This window comes from Typopeltis vanoorti, chromosome 11 (genome assembly GCF_054136105.1).
Source record: "Typopeltis vanoorti isolate ZY-2024b chromosome 11, IOZ_Tvanoo_1.0, whole genome shotgun sequence".
Lineage (NCBI taxonomy): Eukaryota > Metazoa > Arthropoda > Arachnida > Uropygi > Thelyphonidae > Typopeltis > Typopeltis vanoorti.
The window spans coordinates 99,405,202-99,429,922 of NC_143559.1; positions in this window are offsets into that span (position 1 = coordinate 99,405,202).

Below are 24,721 nucleotides of genomic sequence, written 5' to 3' on the forward strand. Positions count from 1 at the left end.
GTAAATTAATCTCATCACCCACAATCTAAAATCCAGATGAAGGGATAAAGAGTCAAGGACTCGGTCCATCACCCAATTAAGTTCAAAGTTCAATTTTAGCAGTTGAGAGTTATTACTCTAAGCTGTATTTCTTACCTCTTTAGCAAACATGCTACAAGACTTCAGCCTGTCAAACCTTTCAGAAATCTCCACTACAGAATTCCTACGAGAAACACGAGCCATCCTCACAGAATTTATAGATGAATAGAAACAAACTAATTCCAGCCTCTCTCTCTCTCTCTCTCTCTCTCTCTCTCTCTCTCTCTCTCTCTCTCTCTCTCTCTCTCTCTCCAGATTGTTGCATGGAATGCAAATTGCCTCAGAAACAAAATTCTGGAGCTCCAAGATTTCACCTATAGCTATCAGCCATATATTATACTAATTAGCGTCTAATTAGTATAATATATGGCACATCTAAGACCCTCAGACAACTCTAAAATAAGGGGTTATCTCCTATATAGAAACGACAGGTTAATCTACAGAGGCGGCGGCACTGCCATAGTCATTAAAAATTACATCAAACACCATTCTGTAAACAACCCTCCAACCACTAACCTTGAGATCACAGGCGTGGAAGTATTCACCAGCTCGGGTGGCAGATTGAAAATCTACTCAGCTTACAACCCATCCTTAAAATCTCTACTGCATTCGGATCTAAATGCCACCTTAGGCGTTAGAGAGTCCATCATTATTGTCGAATATTGAAGAAGATGTGAAACTGCAGTCATAAGCCTCACCCAACAAATTAACTCCGCTATAATGGCAGCCGCCTCCTAATCTGTCCCAAGCCTGATCGTCTGAAGACATTGTGAACGTGATCGGAGATAAAAAAATAAGCAAGGAAAAGATTTTAAAACACCCGTGCGCCACAAGACAAAGCAGTTCTAATCAGACTAAATGGGGCAGTGAGAGATGCACTCAAAGCTTACAGATACCAACTATGGGAAGAAAAGTTAGCGTTATCTCACCTACTGATCATCCTATCTGAGGACTTGTCAGATCCTATCTACAGAATAGAAGCAAGCAAGTCAAGATCAATGGTACTACCTCATCCCAGCACCATATCTTTGCTGGAGTACCGCAGGGATCCCTGCTGGCTCCATTGCTGTTCTGTATATACATGTCAGACATTCCGCACAACCCAATGTCATCCATCAATGCCCTATATGCGTATGATAGAGCATTATTAGCCAGATCTCTCCGGCCGCAACCTAGTTACTAAAAAGTTTCAAGAAAATCTTCTAAAGTTAGAGAAATGGTTCTCCAAATGAAGACTACAAGTGAATTCCCCAAAGACCTCAGCCATTCTCTTCACGAAAAATCGATATCTCCTACACGAGACGTCTTACTATGCAATAATAAAATTCCCTCGCAGACAGAAACAAAATACCTTGTTATCGTGCTCGACAGAAAATTAAATTTTAACCAACACATCAAGATTACGTGTGCAAATTCATCTAAAGCCATCGCACAGATCTACCCCTCTAATTAAGAGGAACAGGAAGCTAAACATCAGAATCAAATTGCTTTTATAACAGCTGACGATTTGTCCTGTCCCATAGTCACTTACGCTTCTCCAGCCTTTAGCCATACCTCCAATACCAACATTCCTAAACTGCAACGTGTACAAAACAAGTGCTTGCGAATGATTCTAAACGCCCCATGGTTTATCAGAAACAATCCACTTCATCAAGTTACAAATATTACTTATCTCTTCTCTTTCCTACAATTTTTAGCAACAAATGTTTTCCTAAAAACGTTCATACCCCCCCCCCCCCAATGATCTAGTTCAGCAAGCTGAAGCCTACGAGGCAACGGATATATTTAAACATAAAAGGCCAAAAGCCATTTTAATTTCCTGTAGCGATGCATAATCTCCATGCTCATTCAGGGCGAGCTAACTGCTCATAAAATTTTATCCTCACTGTAGCCGTAACAGATAGCGGAAAATATGAAAAGCATCTGCTAAAGCCATTATTGTCAATTGTCAAGTCATTAGCAGTTGAATCTCGTGTGGTGGACGGGATAATAATAGCGCCACTGTAGCCATGCACGTCGTAAGAGGTGACTAAAATGGGATGTGTTTCAAGAGTTTCGCTCTCTCAAGTTTCTTTCGTAATTTTGCTCGCAGTGAGGGGGAGGGCTTAGATTTGGAGGGTTAGCCCTGAGAGAGCATTTTGAGTCTCTGAGGAGGGTGTTCACCGGCATGGCCCGTGAGGCGCCCTGTCGGTGGATGCTTTTCCCTGGAATATGAGCGGTTCTGCTCAGTGGCGTGTGTGGGGGAGTTGTTGGTTCCACTCAGTGGACGTCACTGAGTGGAACCAACGCTGAATTGGACGGTCTTTCGGCCACTTGTAGAGAGTGATCCGGGGGATAGTCTTAATTTTTAGAGAGGGCTTTAATTACATAACAGCGCTACTGTGGCCAATGCATGTCGTAAGAGGCGACTAAAATGGGACGCAGAAATCGAGAGTTTCGCTCCCTTAGGTTTCTTCCGGAATTTTGCTCTCGGTGAGTGAGGCTTAGATTTGGAGGGGGTTAGCCCTGAGGGAGCATTTTGAGTCGCTGGGGAGTTTATTTTCCAGCGTGACCCGTGAGGGGCCTTGATGGTGGATGCTTTTCCCTCTAATATGAGCGGTTCTGCTCAGTGGTTGGGGGCCGTCACCAACGCGGAGTTGGTTCCATTCAGTGACTGGTTTTCTGGCCACTCGTAGGGAGTGGTCTGGGGGATCGTCTTAATTTTTAGAAAGGGCTTTACTTAAAAATCGACCCACTGCAGCCCATTCATGTCGTAAGAGGCGACTTTAATGGGAAGCAGAGTTTCGAGAGTTTCGCTTTCTTAGGTTTCTTCTGGAATTTTGCTCCCGGTGAGGGGTAGCTTCAGGGGGGTTTGCCGTGAGAGAGCATCTTGAATCTCTGGGGAGGGTGTTCTCTGGCATTGCGCGTGAGGAGCCTTGATGGTGGATGCTTTTTCCCTGGAATATGAGCGGTTCTGCACAGTAGTAGAGTGAGCCTGTCACTGAGTGGAACCAACGCCGAGTTGGGCGATCTTTCGATCACTCGTGGTGAGTGGTCCGGGGAATCGCCTAATTTTTAGAAAGGGATTTACTTACATACCAGCCTGTGTAGCCCATGCATGTCGTAAGGGGCGACTAAAATGGGACGCAGAGTTTAGAGAGTCTCGCTCTCTCAAGGTTTGCCTTGGGGTAGGAGTTTAAGTCTCTGGGGAGGGTGTTTTCCGGTGGGACTTGTCGGTGGACGCCCTTCTCTGGAATATGAGAGGCTCTGCTCGTTGGTAAGGTGAGTCTGTCACTGACTGCAGCCAACGCTGAGTTGGACGATCTTTCAGTCACAATACCGGGTGGATCGTTTTAATTTTCATAAAGAGCTTTACTAGACCACTCCGTAGTGGCTGAAAGATCGTTCAACTCAGCGTTAGCTCCACTCAGTAGCCTACATATATCGTAGGAGGCAGCTAAAATGGGACGCAGAGTTTCGAAATTTTCGTTCTATTAGGTTTCTTCCGGAAGTTTGCTCTAGGTGAGTGGGAGGAGGCTTAGATTTCGGTGGGTTTGCCCAGAGAGCATTTTTAGTCTCTGGGTACGGTGTTCTCCGGCGTGGCCCGTGAGGGGCCTTGTCGGTGGATGTTTTTTCCATGGAATTGAGCGGTTCTGCACAGTGGTGAGGTGAGCCTGTCACTGAGTGGAACCAACGCTGAGTTGGGCGATCTTTCGGTCACTCGTGGGGGGTGGTCCGGGGGATCACCTATTTTTAGAAAGGGCTTTACTTACATACCAGCCTCCCCTGTTGCTCATGCATGTGGTAAGTGGCGACTAAAATGGGACACAGAGTTTCGCTCTCCTAAGGTTTGTTTTGCTTTGGGGAAACAATTTGTGTCTCCGAGGAGGGTGTTTTCCGGCTTGGCCCGTGTGGGAGCTTGCCGATAAACGCTTTTCCCTGGAATATGCTCAGTGGTAGGGTGAACCCCTCACTCTGTGGAACCAACGCTGAGTTGGACGCTCTTTCGATCACTCGTGAAGAGTGGTCAGGGGATCGTCTCATTATTTAGAAACGGCTTTACTTACATACCAGCCCATGCATGTCTTACGAGGAGACTAAAATGGGTACTCTTGGAGGGTAATGGATGGCAATGCTGTTGCCAATGAAGCTTTCACTGAGGCTCAGCTATTGCCGTTATCCTCTTGCCATGATCAGAGCTTATAGCGCTATATTACTCCATCCATCAATTTTCTTCTACAGTTAACGAGGAATATGAAAAGCATTTCTGCTTCACCCATCTAGCCAAAAAAAAAAAAGAAATGATTAAATTAGCAGTTGATATGAAACTATACTACAACCAATTTTGCTTACTTCTCTGCGAACCAATGTTTGTCAGACTTGCCTGCCACGGACCGCTTGTACAAAAGATATATCTCAGATGATGAATACCCTACAGTTTAATGATGGTTCGTATCTTACCAATAGAGGTGAGCCTTCATGTACTTCCTGTAAGTGAAAAAAAAATATGAAGTAATTGGCATAACACACACACACACACACACATTGTGGAAAAATCGGACCGATGATCAGTTGTTGTCATCCACTTTGATTAATGAACAGCTATGAAAGTACTTGGGAGATCAGCAATTGCCCATTGCTTCCCTTCCCAGCACAAATAACAACTGCATTCTAAGACTGATTTCCAGAGTGATTCCTAACACACTTGAAACTTTCAAAAAGCAGTCTCTTCGGATAAAAGGTGAGTTAGCCGGTCTCATTAGGAAGCAGAGGGTTTATCACCTGGAAACTCTGGTTTTTCGTCCCTCAGAACAGGCAAACCGGCCCGTAAATCCATGTGTGAACGAACACACTTGGATTTACAGCCATGAATGCTTACGACAATATGTAGAAGAGATAGAGTTCTCACCACATGTCCTTCCGCCCGTAGTTAACCATGATTCACATCAAGGTAGTCACCCTCCTGGATAGGAGACAGCAGTTGAATGGGAGTTCATAGAGTACTTACTTGCTTCGGTTTTCATAAAGTCTCATTCTGAATCTTCTTAGGTGGAATAAAGAACACAAATTTTTATATTTGGTATAAGGTGAATATTTATTACATTTTCCTTGAATAATTTCTTTGGCTAGATGAAATCGTTTACTCTCTTTTTTTTTTTAGCTAAGTCAAAATTTTAAAAAAAATTGAAGAAAAAACAATCGTATTATATGTAACGTAAAATGGTGGTTAATTTATTTTTCTTTTTGATTTCTTTGGAAGTAGAGCTTGATGCTACCATTTTCATACTGCCCTTATTTACTTATTAAATGACTATATATTTATTACTTATATATTTATAACAAATAACTTTTTAACACATATATGTATATTATTATATTTATATATTATTTGTCCGCGCGTTTAGCTGAGTGGCTATGCGCTTCGCAACCATATGAAAGGCGTGTCCTGGGTTCGATTCCCGTCGCCGACTGAGGATCTAAACGATCTTTCTCAGACATAGCCACGTTACCCGGTCTTGGGCGTGGACAGCAGGGTTTTTCTCCCCAATTTATCTTGGGTTTTTCCTCCCACAGGCCACTAGGCCTAATACCTGAAGAGAAGAAAATATATTACTACATTACAAAAAATAAATGTTAATTATACCATTTTATTTTAAGAAACACATGCTATTAATAGTTATAATTGACGAGTGTATAGGAGAGAAGACGAATGTGAGAAGTTAGTTATAAAAAATATACATTTAATTCAATAATATTTATCAAACAGATGTCCTAAATTCAAACTGTAGCAGTTAACAAAATTCCGCTACCAATGTTTGCTGAATGCGGCTTAAATACATCGAATAATTTTATAACAAACTAATTAAACGAAGCAGTTCTGTAGATCAGAAAGTGGTGGATCAATCTTAAATTTAATCTTTGATCCAGGTGGTATTTCTGTATGAGAGGATGGCTTATGAGTGTCAAACTACGTCAGTAACTTACAATTGTTTGTTGCAAAGATTGTTCATGTGTGAGACATCGGTCCCTAGCGGGATACTTCTGAATTCTGAACAATCCCTCGCCGTCGCCAAATGTGTGCGATGACGCATATGTCCACGGCTACCAACGAAACTTTCTAATCTCGTTTAAGAAGTTAAAAGCAGATGTTTGTGACGCATGATACTTGCTGTTAATTATCTATCTGTTCTTCCAAGTAACTTAATTCATTTTGCTTGAAATTAGTCAGAGGCGTCAATAATTATTAATGCTATAAATAGAAAAATTCTTAGAGACGGTAAAAAATTCTGAATTTTATTAAGTGTATTTTTCACTAGGATATTTATGAAAATTTTTAAGTGCACCATCTGGCGCCACCTTGCAGATAGATTGAGATAAAGTGCAGGGGTAACCTCTCCAAAAACTCTGAGCGATGTACACTTCACTGAATGGCCCAAAAGAATCACTAAACAAATGAGGCGCTCATCGGAGACCTCAGTGACAGGCAAAATCAACCACAAATCAGACCCCATCTAGCAAATAGAACTGTTTAAGTGCGATTCTCCTCCGACAATTAGGGCGATCTCTCAGATCACTGAACCTCAATGAGTGACCGGTAAGTTCATTTGACTTATGAAATCTCGATGACTCATTGGTGGTTTCATTCACTGATAGGCAAAACCTAAAACAACAAAAAAAAAAGCTTAAAACCTTCACATTACTGAATGTCACTTTCAGATAAGAAAGAAATAATGGTGTGTTATCATATTCCAACTGAGTTCTAGCTATGCAACAATGCAAAGTAATTTTCCCTTCAAAAATACACACTACTTAAGATATGATGTGCAGTTATTAATCAATTTTTTGATATTGATAGAAAGGCAGTGGGTAGTCGCCTACCCATGCACTTTTCTTAGTAAATCTGTTTAAAGATAAACAATCAGTTAAAGTTTCAATCACGTCTCCGAGCATTTGATAAAACTATATTTTGTGAAATCGGAAGTATCGCAAAAATTACATCATCGATGTTGTCATAGCAACATAAAGAACACTGTTATGGAAATAAAATATTCCTCAGTAATGCAGAACTTAAAATGCAAATTTTAGTAGTGAATCAATTTTAATCACAAATTTTTAAAAGTTTCCTGAGTTTTTAATGTGATATTTTGGCTTAAAACGCTGGAAGTAGAAATACAAATAATATCACGAGTAGCATAGATATTAGAAAATCACCTTTATTTTGATATACTGACAGATATTTGGGACAGTTCGTCCAAAAAGAATAAAATTATTTGCTTTTAAATCAACAGTGTCTGTTGCTGACCTTCTCTCACAACGAGTAAGATGGGAAGCGAATTTTTATTTTACGTTAAAAATGGAAAAATTCTTCTCTCTCGCTGCCTGAGAGCTCAGGAGCTTATAGACAGTAGCATCGTAATCACGTGGCTCTCTCGTTGTTTCTGATAAATATTTAATTACCAAAATTTCTCAATTTATTGGTTTCTATCAACGGTAAATTGATTTCTTATTGATTCTTTATACAATTCTCTTACGTTATATATTTATTCACCTGTTCTAATTGAGATGGTCAGAATAGGGCAAACGTTTTACTCTAACTATATAGAGCATGCAAAAACCGTTAAACATAGTTTAAGATTCGATTCCAAAACTCTTATATAAGATGAAATGGGGACAGAAATTTCCTTCCCGAAAAAAAAAAATTCTCTTACTATAGTGTAGAAAGTTTTAAAAATATAGCCAAAAGACTTCAGTTTGGCATATTTAAGATATTGATGTATGTTCTTGTATCTCTGTGATACACGTCCAAACGTGGACGTGTATCACACAGATACAATGTCAGCAACGCTATATAAGTATAGACATGTGGGGATTACCAGTGTAGACATTCCTTGCCTTCAGGACGAGAGTACGAAAAGAGTTTAGTCCATACGAACGTGGTATCGTTCGTAAGGACTAAATAGTCGGAGATCACAAGTTCCTTCATTCGGTCAGAAAGATTTCTGCTACATTGTGCGTGCTCTGGTGTAATGTCAGTGTGGTTATCGTGAAGTGGAAATGTAATGGAACTATCAGTCCCCCTTCCCCGAATTAGTAGGCCCAAGAAACTGACAATTCGGGACTGGCGAACTCTACAGCATATTGTCACAGTAAATCGTCAGTCAGTTTGGAGGCGGTAGAATAACAGTCTGTGACTGTGTTTAATGTTTTTTTTTTTGGTTGCAGATTATTTTAAAAAAATTGTAATGCTGTACATAAAGTATTTCGACCATTACTAAAATGAGCACCGTTCGATTTTTTCTCTACTGAAAGCTTCTAAATTTAAGTCAACCCTTACTGGATTGACGGAATAATTTCACGTTTCCGGTGATAGTAAAAATCAGCACATCGTTTTTTTATCAATATTATTTCGACCATATTAATAGAAATTCTTTTTTCAATGTGTCTGGTTGCACATCGATTCCTTAATAATAATAATAATAATAATAATAATAATAATAATAATAATAATAATATTTATCACTGGTCATTTATAGATGGATCATAATTTATATTATAAATATATTGTGTTCACATTCGAAACAAAATAAAAGATCGACCACTTCCTCTTTGTTGCTAAAAATTCATTTCCATTTTTATAAAAGGCTTTTTAAATAACAATTTCCTTATAATGTGGAGTAAAGTAATGTGAAGAATTTCTGAGGAAAAATTTCTACTTAGCTACACAGCGTCAAGGTCGTCGCTATACAGTTCCTCTGAACACATTCAAGATGTCTTTGAAATGCTGAGCGTAGCGTTGAAAAATGATCAACATCCATGTAAAAATAAAAAAGAAAGAAAGAAAATAAAAAAAAAAAAACAGATTAATGTAACGCTTCGATCAATACACATTTTTAAACGTATAATAAATAAAGTTTTTTTTTTTAAAGTTTACATTTTGATTATTATCGTATATATTTAATATTTCTTTAAGATCTGTTTTGCAGCGTAAATTATGAATAGGAAATAAATCAATAAAAACAAAATAAGAAATGGTAACTAAATGTAGTAAAATGATAATAACGCAATCCCAGTGTTAAAATTGTATTTTTAGAAAGAATTATTCTAAGTTAGTGTTTAAGAATGAATTTTGATTATTAAAATTACGAAAAGTTGTAAATTTCTTTACAACTGTCCATTCAACTTTTATATCTTAAGTAACATGTTTCGATAGTAAAAGAATGAAGCATTTGCTAATAATGTAGTTACAGTAGTGAAGGTTGGAACTACTACGATTTCTAGACCCATGGGACTCGCATTCTGTGGAACCTTCGTTCCACGAGCAAAATTCCAAAGTAGTGTCAGAGATCTATTATTTTAGGAACCAGGAAATGGGACTTTACACCCTGATGAGTGTGTGGCTAAGTTTATTCTTTTGCAATTGAAGGAATCAAAGTGTGACGTCACTGGTACAGGCCATGGCAATTTCAGTGCAACTCGAATGGTAAGATTCATTCAAAAGTAAATATATTATTATTATGTCTACCATATTATTACGTCACAATTAATACTTCTCACTAAAATTAGTATAAATATTGGAGATCGTTCTGTGGCTCCCTCGGCGAAGAATGCCCTAAAAAGATATTTTTCTTATGGATAAATCTCTCTTGGTATTCGTGTTTGGAGTGGAAAGAATGCAATAGCAGACGATCTTCATAAAGGTCACTCATAGAGTTTTGCAGATAGTGAAGTAGGTGTTATTTCTGACACTTACTAGCATACGAATCTCTATAAGCGTCTCTCATACAGTTTGATTAAAGTAAGTGTTATTTCTAACAACTACTTGCAGACGACTGTTTATGAGGGTCGTTCATACAGTTTTTCTGGAACTGAAGTGGGTGTTATTTCTAACTTGCTTTCTTTGAAACATCATCATAATCTTTAATTCTACCCAAACTAAGCCCATTCAAAGTTTGCAAACGAAATGTTTCTTATTTTGGATGTTTTAATGAAAGGCGGGATTGTTTTTACGGGGCTTCCCGCGATTACCCTCTCGCTATTGCAAGACGGTTATGGTTCCAGGGGCAGTTGGTCCCCCGGTGACCAACCTGTCCTCGTTGTTGCAGTAGAAGTTAGAGTGTCAGGACGGTTGGTAGTTGGTTTGCTGGAGGTGGAGAAAGGAGAATTAGGTTTTCGAGATCTAATAAAAGGGCCTAGTTGAAATGCGTGTAGTGCCGGGCTATATTTGCACTTCACCTACGCCTTTTTCCAGTCTGTTTCAGAGAAGTCGACCCTTTGATTCAGGATGGTAACAACGTAAGCCCGTCAAAGTAATAGTATTTATTATTATTAGTTCAGGCAGACGAAACAACAACAGCTGATCGTTCGGAGGTGTGGTGTGGAAGTGGCCACTACACAGTTTCTGTGTTCTGTATTTCTGCAAGCATTCTGAAGGAGTCACAGGAAATACATTTGATTTTTTCTGGGGTAGGTCGGTGGGTTAAAAAAAAAGAAAAATATACTGTGAGTATTTCGAAACAGCATATTTAAGGATTAATAAAAATATTTAAAGATATCAAAATCTATGTTTATTCTCTTCATGTCAATTAATTTTTTTTATATTTATTTTATATTGTTCCAAACTTGGAAAGTTTCATATGAACCTACAGATGTAGTTTTTATAATATTATAACATTATTATATAAAAAAAAATTATTTTTTCACATAATAATTTTATATATATATATATAATTATATTGTGTGTTTCTCTTATATAAAAACATGAGAAATATAACCTAATATTTTTTTTTATAATATAAATTATTTTTTATTTATCTCTCAAATATTTACATGTAATCCTAAATATCTACACGTAATCCTTATAATCTGCATTCTTTGATTATAAGGATTACGTGTAGATGAGTGAGGCATGTTAATCCCACTACGTCGAAGCTTGGGTTAGCTTTCGTGAAGAAAATAGTGAAGGATTTAGCCTTCACTATTTATGTTGTTGTTTTTGTTTATGTATGGGATGTGGCATTGGATGCTGGTGATTTGTGATGTGTATATTATATTAGTGTTAATGGTGTATTTTAACTTTGTTGGTTTATTTTGTAGAGTTCGTGTTTTAATGTTCTGTAGTTATCTATGAGTTTTAAATTTCTTGGTAGGTTGTTGAGTTGCGTGGGTATCTGATGCGATCTCACAAAAGAACCGTGTGAATTGTTGAACGGTGTACGGATGTGGAGAGTTGTTGTGGGTTGTGTTATACGATATGTGTCTCTCTTGTTTCGATAGGTGATGTTGAAGTAATTCCTTAGTAATATTATATAGTATTTCAGGTTTTTAATGCTCAGGATTTTGTGTGCATTTGCTGGTCAGATATTGATTGTTGCGTGTCAGGTGTCCAAATCATTCTTGACACAATTTTCCTGTGTGATGTTTCTAATTTTGTTAGGTGGCTGTAGGAGTAGGAGTTTTTTCATGTTGGATGGAATAATGTCTTTAACTTGCAAGAGTTTTGCTACGATGATCCGGAGTTTTCTGTGTAGATGTTCTATATCTTTTGTCCATTTAAGGTGGGAATCTATATAGAGACCGAGGTATTTTCCATGTGTTACAGGTTTGATTTCGGGACATTGGCAGGGTTTTTGTTGTTACTGCAGCGGTATTCTAACAGTGCATCGAAAGTGGTGCTGGGTGCATGATTCTCGGGTTGTATATTATCAACATCTGTGTTTTGGTGCCGTCGATTAGAATTGCGTTTTGGTAGAAGTATGTTGTGATTTCATTTAGGTCTTGTTGTGCTTTGCAGAGAGCCGTGTTGATGTCTGTGTGGACTGCACGTAGTGCGGTGTCGTCTGCGTACTGAAATATTTGACTTCTTATGGATATGTTATGAACATCATTAATGTATAAGTTGAATAGAGTGGTTTATAATATGACACCTTGAGGAACACCGCGTTTTATTTGTATATCCCGACTGTGACATGTACCTATTTTTGTTATTTGTGTTCTGTTTGAGAGGTAGTTCCTGAACGATGTATGCAGTGTTCCTCTTATACCTATTGAGTATAGTTTGGTGAGTAGTATGTCATGTTCAAGCGTATCAAATATTTTGGTTAAGTCAAGCAGTATAAGGACTGCGCTTGATTTTATCGAGGTATTTGTTTATGGAGTAGGCGATGTCTTCTAATAAAGTGATGGTGCTTGTTGTTTTCTGAAAGCAGTATTGGTTTTGTGAGATGATGTTGTACTTCTGTAAATAATAATACTTCTGTAATAATAATAGTACTTCTGTAAATAATAATAATTTTTTAACATTTTATTATTTCTCAGATAAATTACATACATTATATGAACACAATTCTGCATAACAAATACTTTGTCGTAAATAAAGTTTTTTTTTGAATAATAATAATAACAATAACTGTTTACAACGTATATTATTTTAATATTCATAATGATGATTATTACAGATGTTTCTTGGCAATTTTACACTCTATATATACAATATCAATGGATATAATCACTCTATATTGCATAATTTTGTTAGTTATTACATACATTACATACATTTGTTTACATATGATACATTACTTACATTTGTTTACATATTTCATATTTCATACATTGGTTTACATGTGATACGTACATTACATGCACTTGATTACATATGATACATCTTGGATGAGAACTAATTTCTCTGCTTTCATCCTCGCAGCTTATATATAAGCTTATACGAGAATGACACCAGTTGGTTATTATTTATTGTTTTTTTTTGCTGTGTTGGGAAGCTACGAAATATGATACATCTTGGATGAGAACTAATTTCTCTGCTTTCATCCTCGCAGCTTATATGTAAGCTTATACGAGAATGACACCAGTTGGTTATTATTTATTGTTTTTTTTTGCTGTGTTGGGAAGCTACGAAATATGATACATCTTGGATGAGAACTAATTTCTCTGCTTTCATCCTCGCAGCTTATATGTAAGCTTATACGAGAATGACATCAGTTGGTTATTATTTATTGTTTTTTTTTTGCTGTGTTGGGAAGCTACGAAATCTGTGATTGAGAAATTCGCACTCACGCACGCACGCACGCACGCACGCGCACGCACGCACACACACACACACACACACACACACACACACACACACACACACACACACACACACACACACACACACACACACACACACACACACACACACACACACACAGGTCTCTTCCTATCTTGCATGTGTATTTCAATCGTAAGTACACCTACAGTATAATTCATTAAAGTAATTTCAACAGCTCAATACTTTCTTCCAAGGGAAATTAACTGCGCTCATGCTTCATTCATTAGCGATTACCCACATTTTACTCTAAATACTATCTCTTTAAACTAGACAATTTAACAGTGTGATAGGGAATTATTTCTTAATTAATAAACAATAAATGAATGTGTAGACTCACATGGGTCTTTTCCTATCTTGCATGTCTTCCGTCCTTCTGGTTCCTTATTCCGGCGCTTGAGTGAGGTTTTTCTCCTCCGTTCCACGTTTTGGAATTTTCCTCGAAGCGACATCGGGGCACCGATGAATAGTCGTAACAGCATGCGGGATATAGGGTAGGCATACTGGCGTCTTGAACTGCCCGGCGAAGGATTTCTGCATAGGCCTAGTCGCATTTTTACACGACTACAGGACCTTTACAGCAAGATTTCTCTTTAACTATCGCTTCCAGATATCTTCGGCTGTGACTGGAACGACATCGGTGGATGGGTCTCTCCACCCTTCCCTCCGGAACTTGCACCTCGGGTCCTCTGTCGTGGATGGTTCACTCAGGATGAAGAAAAGGAAGCCCTTCTCATCTTCGAACCAACCCTTTTATACACCAGAGTCCCTGCACCTTTGATTAAGTTTTCGGGACCCCTAGCGTCCCCGTGCGAGTCTTGCTAGTAGTTTGGAGAACCCTGTATAATGTTTCTCGAAAATTCGCCGACAATCTTACTTCCTCCCTTTATTGCCTTAATCTTGCCTAAAGGTCTTTCTTTTTGATTCGCACCGCGCCCTTTCAATATTGACCTTGAAGGTCACCTGCGACGGGTCTTGTAAACAATCTTCAAGAGACATGCCGAATTTCGGGGGATGCTCTTGGTTTCAATACTTCTATATCCCTTCTTAAACAATGGGCGAGTTAATCCCCTTTTTGCTTATTTTGCTCTTTATATAGATGGCTTTACATAGAGAACTAAAATATAGATTTGTACAAGAAAATTCAGGTGAATTCGAACTGTAAAAGGTCGATGTTTTTAGATAATTTATTTTAGTAACATCGAAATTTTACAGTTCCCTTAGCCAATTCTGCAGACAAGAGTGACATTGGTGACAGAGATTAGTGTCTGAACCCTAGGAAAACATGTTACCACATTTACTCTCTATCTTCTGTCGATATAAATATTTTTTTAAATAATAATAGTTTATTATCTCGCTAATAATTACATGAATATACTAAAATTTAGGCAACAATGCAAGTTTTTCTTGCAAATGGTTCAGTAAAAATTATAATTACTCGTAATAACATTATCATTTGCAGAATTTCTCATTGACACGAGTAAAAAGCATGTATTATTACCATTAATAATAATCATAGTAATACTTTACACTTAATAACTCACAATTACACAAGTTAAACAATATTACTTATGTTGCAGTTTACATAATAATAATTTTTTTAATTTAAATATATAATGTATATTATTTCTGGGAATTTATAACTGAAGTATTATTATCACATTCTTTGTTTACTACAAGTATTCATTACAGAATGTTAAGAAAATAATGTTAGATAAATACTACTACTGGGATGTAATGTCTCAACTGCATCCTCGAAGCTTTGTAATTAGCTTATGTGAGGATGACACTGGTTATATATATATATATATATATATATATGTGTATATATATATATATTAGGATAACCAAGTAATTTTATAAGCTTGGTTATTTTTACTCCTAATCCCAAGTATGCAAACAATTAAGTTTGCGCCTGAAACAAAGTTCAAGTCTAAAGATGGTACAACACCAGGGCAACTCATTGTAAAGCTCTGATCACTATTCTTAGTATTTTCTCATAATGTAATAAGGCACATCTCACTAAAAGATGTATACTGCAATACATTATGGGTGGGGTCACTACCCAGACAGGTTTCAACCTTTTTCGAGGTCTCCTCAGTGAGTAACTAGACCCTAAATACCAAGGTTTTAGTAATACAGAGACTTATCAACTTTACCTATACAAGTTGCTACAAGGTGTTTTTATTTTGAATAATAATCTCTGGAGGAGATATAGATATAATCTTTTTTTTTAACTTGGGGATATTGTATATTAGGATAACCAAGTAATTTTATAAGCTTGGTTATTTTTACTCCTAATCCCAAGTATGCAAACAATTAAGTTTGCGCCTGAAATAAAGTTCAAGTCTAAAGATGGTACAACATCAGGGCAACTCATTGTAAAGCTGGGTAAAAATAACCAAAATTACTTGGTTATTAGGATAACCAAGTAATTTTAATTAATTAAATTAATTAAAATTACTTGGTTATCCTAAGATACAATATCCCCAAGTTAAAAAAAATATTACATCTATATCTCCTCCAGAGATTCCTATTAAAAATAAAAACACCTTGTTGCAACTTCTATAGGTAAAGTTGATAAGGCTCTGTATTACTAAAACCTTGGTATTTAGGGTCTAGCTACTCACTGAGGAGACCTCAAAAAAGATTGAAACCGGTCTGGGTAGTGACCCCACCCATAATGTATTGCAGTATACATCTTTTAGTGAGATATGCTTTACCTTATGAGAAAATACTAAGAATAGTGATCAGAGCTTTAACCACCTTTACAATGAGTTGCCCTGGTGTTGTACCATATTTAGACTTGAACTTTATTTCAGGCGCAAACTTAATTGTTTGCATACTTGGGATTAGGAGTAAAAAAATAACCAAGCTTATAAAATTACTTGGTTATCCTAATATACAATATCCCCAAGTTAAAAAATTCATTAGCTAGACTTTATATATAATTTATATATATATATATATATAATATAGAAAAACAACCAATCGGATTTATATATATATATATATGTATATATATATAACCATATTAAAATTCGCATCTCTTAATGTGGACTGTTGATATATATATATATATATTATTGATTTGGTTGCTGTATTGGAAGTAGGCAGGTGTTTGGGTGGGCAAATGAATGACTGAAAGGTCTGATCAAAGTGAAATTGCCGATATATCCTGTGTTATTACATTTGTCTTCATGGTTCACATTCTTTTTTATTGTGGGCTTCTTTTTGAGCTAATTAGGAGGCTTTTTTTTCTTAGTATTTGCTTTTCTTAGTAATAATTTAGTAGTGATCTTTAATAATAATAATAATAAATTCACCAATATTATTATTCACCAATAATAATAATAAATTCACCAAGAAGCCCACAATTATTGTGGGCTTCTTTTTGAGCTAATTAGGAGGCTTTTGTTTCACAGTGGCAGCCTTTCTATGTCTTGCGCAGAAGTAATTTTTTTCTATATTTGCTTTTCTTAGTAATAATTTAGTAGTGATCTTTAATAATAATAATAATAAAAATAATAATAATAATAATAATAATAATAATAATAATAATCAAAGTATACTAAATAATTATGAAATAAATCAAATGAAATAATTTTGACATTAAATATTTAAATTTTAATGAAGCACTCGGTGAATGTATAATGTCAATAACAGATCTTATCCTTAAAATTATCAAGTGGAAGGAGATGATAAAATAGAAAAGAAATTGGCAGTAAATGACTTTTCCCAGTTCGTTCATGTAATAGTGGGAATTTCCACTGTCATCTCTCATTAATTGAAGCACTTTCCTTTAAGTGGTTTCACTAATGCGAATTTGGAAGTAAAATGTAACGCAAAAGCGTGATGCATATCTGAATGCAAAATTACGTTTTGTGAAATGTAATGCGGTTCTCTAGGCAGGGTGGGTCGTTTTACTAACAGTGTCGTTTCGCTATCAGAGAATGCCACCCTTGGATCAACTCACTTCGGTAATTTCTGCTTCGGGTGCAATTTGTTTTCTTTGTGTGTGAGTCAAACCCACTTTGCGTCCTACTATAAACAGGAAGGGCGTCTTTCATCGGAATGTGTAATCCAATTGTCAGCGGAGAACGGAGACCAGTCCCACAGTTACGAACACGCTGATTCTTGGATAAACATGCATAATATATTTGTATTTATAAAAGATTATTGAACGCACAAGTCATCGTAAAACTAACGCAAAATGTTAGATAAACCGAACTCTGCTCAGCGGTACCTGAGCGGAATCCTAAGTCACCACAGGGTATATTGTTGGAAAAAAAATATTCTAAACGGTATGTGAACAAATTATAATATTATAATTAAAGTTCGTAAAATTATAATTAAAATATTATAGTTTATAATAGTTATTATTATTTTTCTAAATATATGAGGGTATGCAGAATACTTGTGATAATCATGATGAAGGAATTCAGGTAGAATCATGTAACCTAGACATTATTCTACATACCATATATGTCGGCGTACAGGACGACCGACGTATAAGACGAGGCCTAAATTTTAGGCTATTTTTAGGTTTTAAGCTTATGCCGGTTGTATAAGAAGACCCCCAATTTCTTCTTTCTTTTATTAATGCAACGTTAGGTATTGTTGTTATATCCGTTATTTTTATAACTATGCATATCCGTTATTTATTTTATTTATTTTTTTTTGCATAGCATAGATTTAATATTTACGCGAATTACCCTAATTAAAAGTGATTAGCCCCAATTTTCATTAATTATTAATTTTGCATTTTTTTTTAATTTTAGGATTATTATAAATTGTTATCATTTAAAATCATGGAACCAGCAACAAAACTAAGAAAGTATAAAGCTCGATTTAAAATAAGGTAATTGAAATGGCAAAGCAAACTAATAACTGTGCTGATGCAAGAAAGTTTGACATAACCGAAAAGATGGAGAATGGAGGAAGAAAGAAGATATTTTAAAACAGTTGCCACAGAAAAAACGTGCGATGAAAACGGGGATCACCCGATGGTCGCAACTGGAAAATCACTTTGCAGAATGGGTATTCGAACAAAGGCAGAAATAATTAATTTGTTAAAAGAAATATGATTAGACCATATGCACTAAAATGGTCAAGATTGAATCCGGATAAAAGTATAGAATTTCAAGTTACTTCAGGATGGTATATTCGTTTTAGGAACAGACGAAATCTGGTAATACGACAAAAAACCGAAAATTGCTCAAAAACTACCATCAGATCTTGACCACAAACTTACCAATTTCCATAAATTTATTATTCAGTTGACACAAGAACATAAATTTCTATTCTCAAATATTGGAAATATGGATGAACCTCCTATGAGCTTTGATATGATAAGCAATAAACCAGTGGAGTCTAAAGGTAGTACGAGTGTGCGAGTTCGAAGTACAGGTCATGAAAAAACAAGGTTTACGGTTGTGTTGTTATGTTTGGCTGATGGAACCAAGTTAAAACCAATGATCATCTTCAAAAGTAAAACTAAACCTGAGATAAAATTTCCTTCAGATGTTTTTGTACATTGTCACGAAAAAGGATGGATGGAAGAAAATGGTGAAATGGTGAAATTATGGATAAATAATGTGTGGAACACGCTACCATGGGCGGTCTAATGAAGAAACGCAGTTTATTTGTATGGGATATGTTTCGTAGTCATTTAACTGAGAATACTAAAAGTCTTCTAGAAAAAACTAACACAAAAATTGCTGTTATGTCAGGTGGTTTAACTTCTATATTGCAACCGCCAGACGTCTGCTTGAACAAACTATTTAAAGATCACATGCGAGAAGAACGGAATAATTGGATGTTGACTGGAGAAAAATCATTCACAAACGGTGGATATATTCACACTGCATCAGTTGATATGTTGTGTAATTTTGTGATCAAAGAATGGAATAAAGTAAAAGTAAAGACTGCAATAAAATCATTTAAAAAGTGTGGTATCTATAATCTTATGGATGGTACTGAAGATGATCTGTTGTGGGACACTGATCACGATGAAAACGAAATTAATTCACTGGATTTGAACTGGGATCCATAACACGATCATTTAAAGAATGAATCTGAAGAATTATTTTCACCAGATGATGAAGAAAATTAACATGAAAATTGAGGTTAATAAATATTATTTGTTTTTCAAGACTGACATCTATTGTAATATTTTAAATAAATTTATGTAACAAAAACGTAATCTGATTTGTTTATAAACACTGCCTATTTTCTTATATAACAATGTATTGTAACTACCTAAATGTTCATGGAAGAAATTAAACTTCTCTTTTTACAATCGCCGTATAAGACGACATTTCGAGGGGTTTTCTTAGTATTTGAGAGTAATATTATACGCCGACGTATAAGGTATTCCACAAGCAGTGTTATACAGTTTTTACAAAACTGCTGAACCATTTGCAATCCTCTTAGAAAAAACGTCTTTCACGTGTTGCACAAACCAGCTCTCAGCTGCAGATATGACTCCATCATCTGTGGTCAGTTTTGTTCCTTTTAACTATTTCTTTAAATTTGATAATAGAAAATAGATGAGGCCAAGTCTGGCGAATAGGGTGGTTGATGCAGACATTGAAAGCCGAAGTTTTGTATTGTTTGTTGGGTTTCATGAGCACTGTGAGCAGGAGTGTTGTCCTGTTCTCTTCTCAGTTTCCACTTTCGATTTTCCTTCAGTATCTCCTCCAATTCCTTCAGAGCTGTTGGATCAACTATTGCTGTAACAGTTTCACCTTTTATGAGGTACTTGATAAAGATTATATCATACATATCCCAAAAGACAAAGGCTTATACTGTTGTCTTTTGGGATATGAATGATATCATATCGCTTGTAAAGATTGTAGACATTTCTTTCATTTGCATACATTGATACGATAAACTTATGTCGGATTTCGCTTTGTCTTATTGGAACAAATTTCTTTTGAATATCATTTTGAATTTAAAATCTATTTCAGCAAACATTTCGATTTTCCTATGTATAAGACTTCGCCATTAGGAAAAAGAAAACCAGGATGTCCTCTTAAACGATTCAACGATGACTTCTAATGCCGGAACAGGCCATGCTAGGCCTAAATCCTTGATACACATGATGATGATGATGATGATGATGATGGGATTTCGCCATTGTTTCAGATTTTGATGCTGCAAAGTCATGTTGAAAATATCTTGAAACTTCGGATAATATTCAGAAATTATCTATTGCAGTAGGGTTGTTTCTGATGAGACTTTCTAAGATAATTAGATTATCTTGTTTTGGACATAAGAAATAATCGCTTTCGCATTCATTATTTTCACGTTCGTTGTGGATGAGGACAGCAGTGAGACAGAAACCAGATAATTTGTCGGACTATTGTTTACTTGTGAGCTGGAAATGCTGTGATAGTGCTTGGTTTGAAAGTGTTGGCGTACTTTGCCAATTATTTCGTTATTGAATTAATCCATACCTCATCGTTCATTAACAATTTGACATTCGCAGTCTTTTTTTCTCTTACTCACTTGTTGTGACACGATGGGTACCTAAAGATAATTACAAAGAAAAAAAAAATTTGAACAAAATGAATCAGCCTTTTCCACTAAATTTCCGAGGTACTGAATTTGAATATAAAGAAATATGCACCAGTATTGACTGATATAAACTCGTGATACGTGCGACTAAGAAATCCGTGGCATTTTAAACACTATCAACTTTGCGCATTAAGTGCGAGCAGCATCGGTAGCGTCGCGCTTCGTTGAGAGTGCAACATACGCAAGTAATGGGTATGGATGGGCCATATCTACATAACTCCACGGATACCGAAACAATAATTTCATGATTCTATCACGAAATTCATTTAGAAACCAGATTATTGTTCTACAAACTCATCTGTATAATATCAGCAGAGTTTGTCTCTACCTTCACCTCCAATCTCCACGATGCCCGTATATTTATATGGTCCACTGTAACTGAGCCTAGATTGTATATCGATAATAGGTCTGAATGCGGAGTTGTATTATTCGTGTTCATAATATTTATGAATATTTATGTTTATATTTATTTCACAATTGCTATCGGATATTCTGAAGCATCTGCTTTTCCTTAGAAGCCATCTGTTTAATTTCGCGAAAAATCTTCATACGTTCAAACTGGGTGTTCTCTAAAGTTATAGAATTAATAACTTAGTATGTATGATTATTATTATTATATCATCAAGTTAGATAGGGTAAACGGCCCCGCCTACTCCCTATACGAGAACAACATAGGCGTTAGCTGATTTTTTTTTTTAGTAGTACTAGTAGCAGCAGTATTAGATGCCTTTTATTAATACATCCGTCCGTTTCCAGAACTTATGAATTTTAGTGAAAGTTCCCATGTTATTGAAATCTTACGAATTTTATATTTTAGAGAATTCTAATTCTGATTTGCGCTTTTAATCAGATCATGTGGGTCGGATTAAAAGAGGAAATCGTGTAAAAATTATATATATCAATAATTAGGAAAAGGAAAAAAAAAAACCAGGACGTCTTCTTGAACGATTCAACGATGACTTCTAAGGCCGGAAGAGACCATGCTACGCCTAAATCCTTGATATGCATGATGATGATGATGATGATGAATAATTATATCCTGCAGAGAAGGAATAGAATTAAATTTAGCAATTATATAGAAAAAGAGTCGGAGAGGTTCAGTTTTTGGTTCTAGTCTGATCATTTTGGTAACACAAGCTAAATCACCGGACGCAATTCTCCTATACGCCTTTCTCAATAGTTTAAACAAAAACATTAATATTATCTTTCAACCGAGGATATCAAATTTCTTATGGGTTTTCTTTATATATACAGAGAGAGAGAGAGAGAGAGAGAGAGAGAGAAAATCCTATTTCTTTCTTATATTCCACTCTTTTTTATTTATTGCATTTTCCCTATATCTGTGTGTGTGTGTGTGTGTGTGTGTGTGTGTGTGTGTGTGTGTGTGTGTGTGTGTGTGTGTGTGTGTGTGTGTGTGTGTGTGTGTGTGTGTGTGTGTGTGTGTGTGTGTGTGTGTGTGTGTGTGTGTGTGTGTGTGTGTGTGTGTTGGTTTTCTTTATCTTCTCTCTTCTATTGCTTTGCTTTACTATTTCTCTTCGACACTTTTCCATTTTCTTCAATTTTTTTCCAGATCTTTCCAGTGAATGAACCAAGGAGCGAATTTCTACACACACAATTTTCTATAATGTACAATGATACCCTTCAAATTACTAAAAAAAGAAAAGCAAAGAAAAATCGCCCATGGAAAGAATTAAATACACGGAATAAATGGAATACAATTAAGATTTCTTCGGAAGATGCAATAGATTGCAAATTGCATGATAAATATTACTGAAAGATTAACTTGGATATATTATGAATTAATGATTCCAAGAACTTACATTCTTGGTTTCAATCCTTGATCCAGTGTCGACTGATCTACTTTTATATAGAAGCTAATGACTTCACGTCAATTGCCTTAGTATCCCATATTTCAAAGCACACATCTTCTCGATCTGTATTATATGCATTATGGGAAGGGCCACTACCTAAACGGTTTCAACCTTTATTGAGGTATGTTAAGCGCGGGGATACTTCTTCAAAAACTCTGAGTGAGCTATAAGATCACTCGAAATCTCACTGAGTGACACTAAAGGATCACTACTACACTTATCACTCCTAGTCTAAATCACTCCAGAACAGGAAACGCCACCCAAATAGGTAAAAAAACAGCCACCGGACAGATCCTCTCTATTCTAAGGGATGGACTGAATTTTTGGAGACCCCTCCGCACATACACAAACCAGGGAGTATCACTTAGCATTCGCTTAGCTTAGTGACAAGGTCGCGCTGCTACTGAGCAGAACCGTTCATATTCCAGGTAAAATCATTCACCGAAGCAACCTCTATAGAGGCCACCCCCAACGTACTCAAATCCCCCGATGCTCAAAAGCTTCCTAAGGGGCGATCCTCTAGATCAGTGGTCAATATCTACCTCCAGGGGTCGATATAACATTAGGGGTCGATAGAAAAATATAAGACATCATTGTACGGGTAATATTTAAATCGGTTAACTTGGATTACCTCCATCCTGAATGACAACGAAATTAAGAGTGAATCGTGGGAACAGTGACATGAATAAGACATGTAAGATGGAGCAAGGCAATGAAAATAGTTACGGAGGCCAATCAAGTAGACCAAAATGACGTGTTTACCAATAAATGGATGTCTGTAGTTCCCGCTCGGCCGGCGCGGCGGGAGCGAGATTGCAGCACGTGCGTCGCCCACAGATTAGAGACCCTTCGACACTTCTGCGCATGTCACAAAAATAAGAATCCATTCCGATAATAGGGTAATCTGTCCGTATTGTGGGATGAGTTGTTTATTATTACCGGTCGGAAAATTAACTTCTCTTTTATGATTATTGTAGTTAACTATGTTGCTTGTATAACAGTTGGAAAATTTTACCTATAAAGCACGTGATTTCGCGTGTTGGCGACCAATTCGTGCGTCCTTCATTTCTTCCTCCTCTTCAGCATGAATCGACTATTCTTGGCAAGTTTCCAAGTGGAGATCTCTAAAGCGTGGGCGTATTATACTTATACTAACACGTATTCGTTCCCAGTCTCATTTTTTGCTGATCGACATATAAGTGAGTGTTAATGTTCTAAAATTCATCAACACATATTCTAATTCAATCGTTATTCATTCACGAACTAAACTTCTCTATGTTGAAGAGTTGAGCAGGGCTGGTAGTTTTGTACATCCTATAGAAATACGTGAGTAGGTATATTATTTAGACTTATTACTTTTGCTTATTACTTCAATTTTAATTATTTTGTTACAACCCCAGTAACCACAATGGCAGCTCCAGATTCTAAAAAGAAATGCAGACAATACTCGTTAGAATATTTGAAACTTGGGTTTAATGCTTCATTAAGAAACGAAACGAGGCCTATGTGTCTTCTTTGTGAAAAAACTTTTAGTACCGACGCAATGAAATCAGAAAAAAATGAAATTTTTGCTGGTTTCATTTCAAAATTATTTTGCAACGAAACAAAAACGTATCCCTTTGACGTTAAGCCAATATAATAATATTTACTATATTATACATACAATAAACACTGTAACTATAAAATAAACAATCTAAAAACTCACATAAGCGTATTTTTTTGCTTGTCTTATTATAATTACGTAATAGTAAAATAGAGGGATCGATAAAAAGTCAAGAAACTCTTGAAGGGGTTGACGGTCAAAGAAGTTTGGCGACCCCTGGCTTAAACGATTATGTATTTTTGCACCATTGGATTCCATGAACCAGAAACTCATAAAGTATCCACAATTGTATATTTTTAGTATTGAATAGAATTACGACAGAAGCCAAAATGATGAAGGCCAGTGTATAATATTAGTAGAGCTACCTACTTTGCTTATATGCTATGCGTTTCGTAGAGAATATTTTGCCACTTTTGTATAACATTTGTATCGGAGCATTACTTAACGAGTGCGTGAATTTCCATAGAATGGCTGTGGCACACAAGCTGTTCTAGTTTGAGTAGAATCATA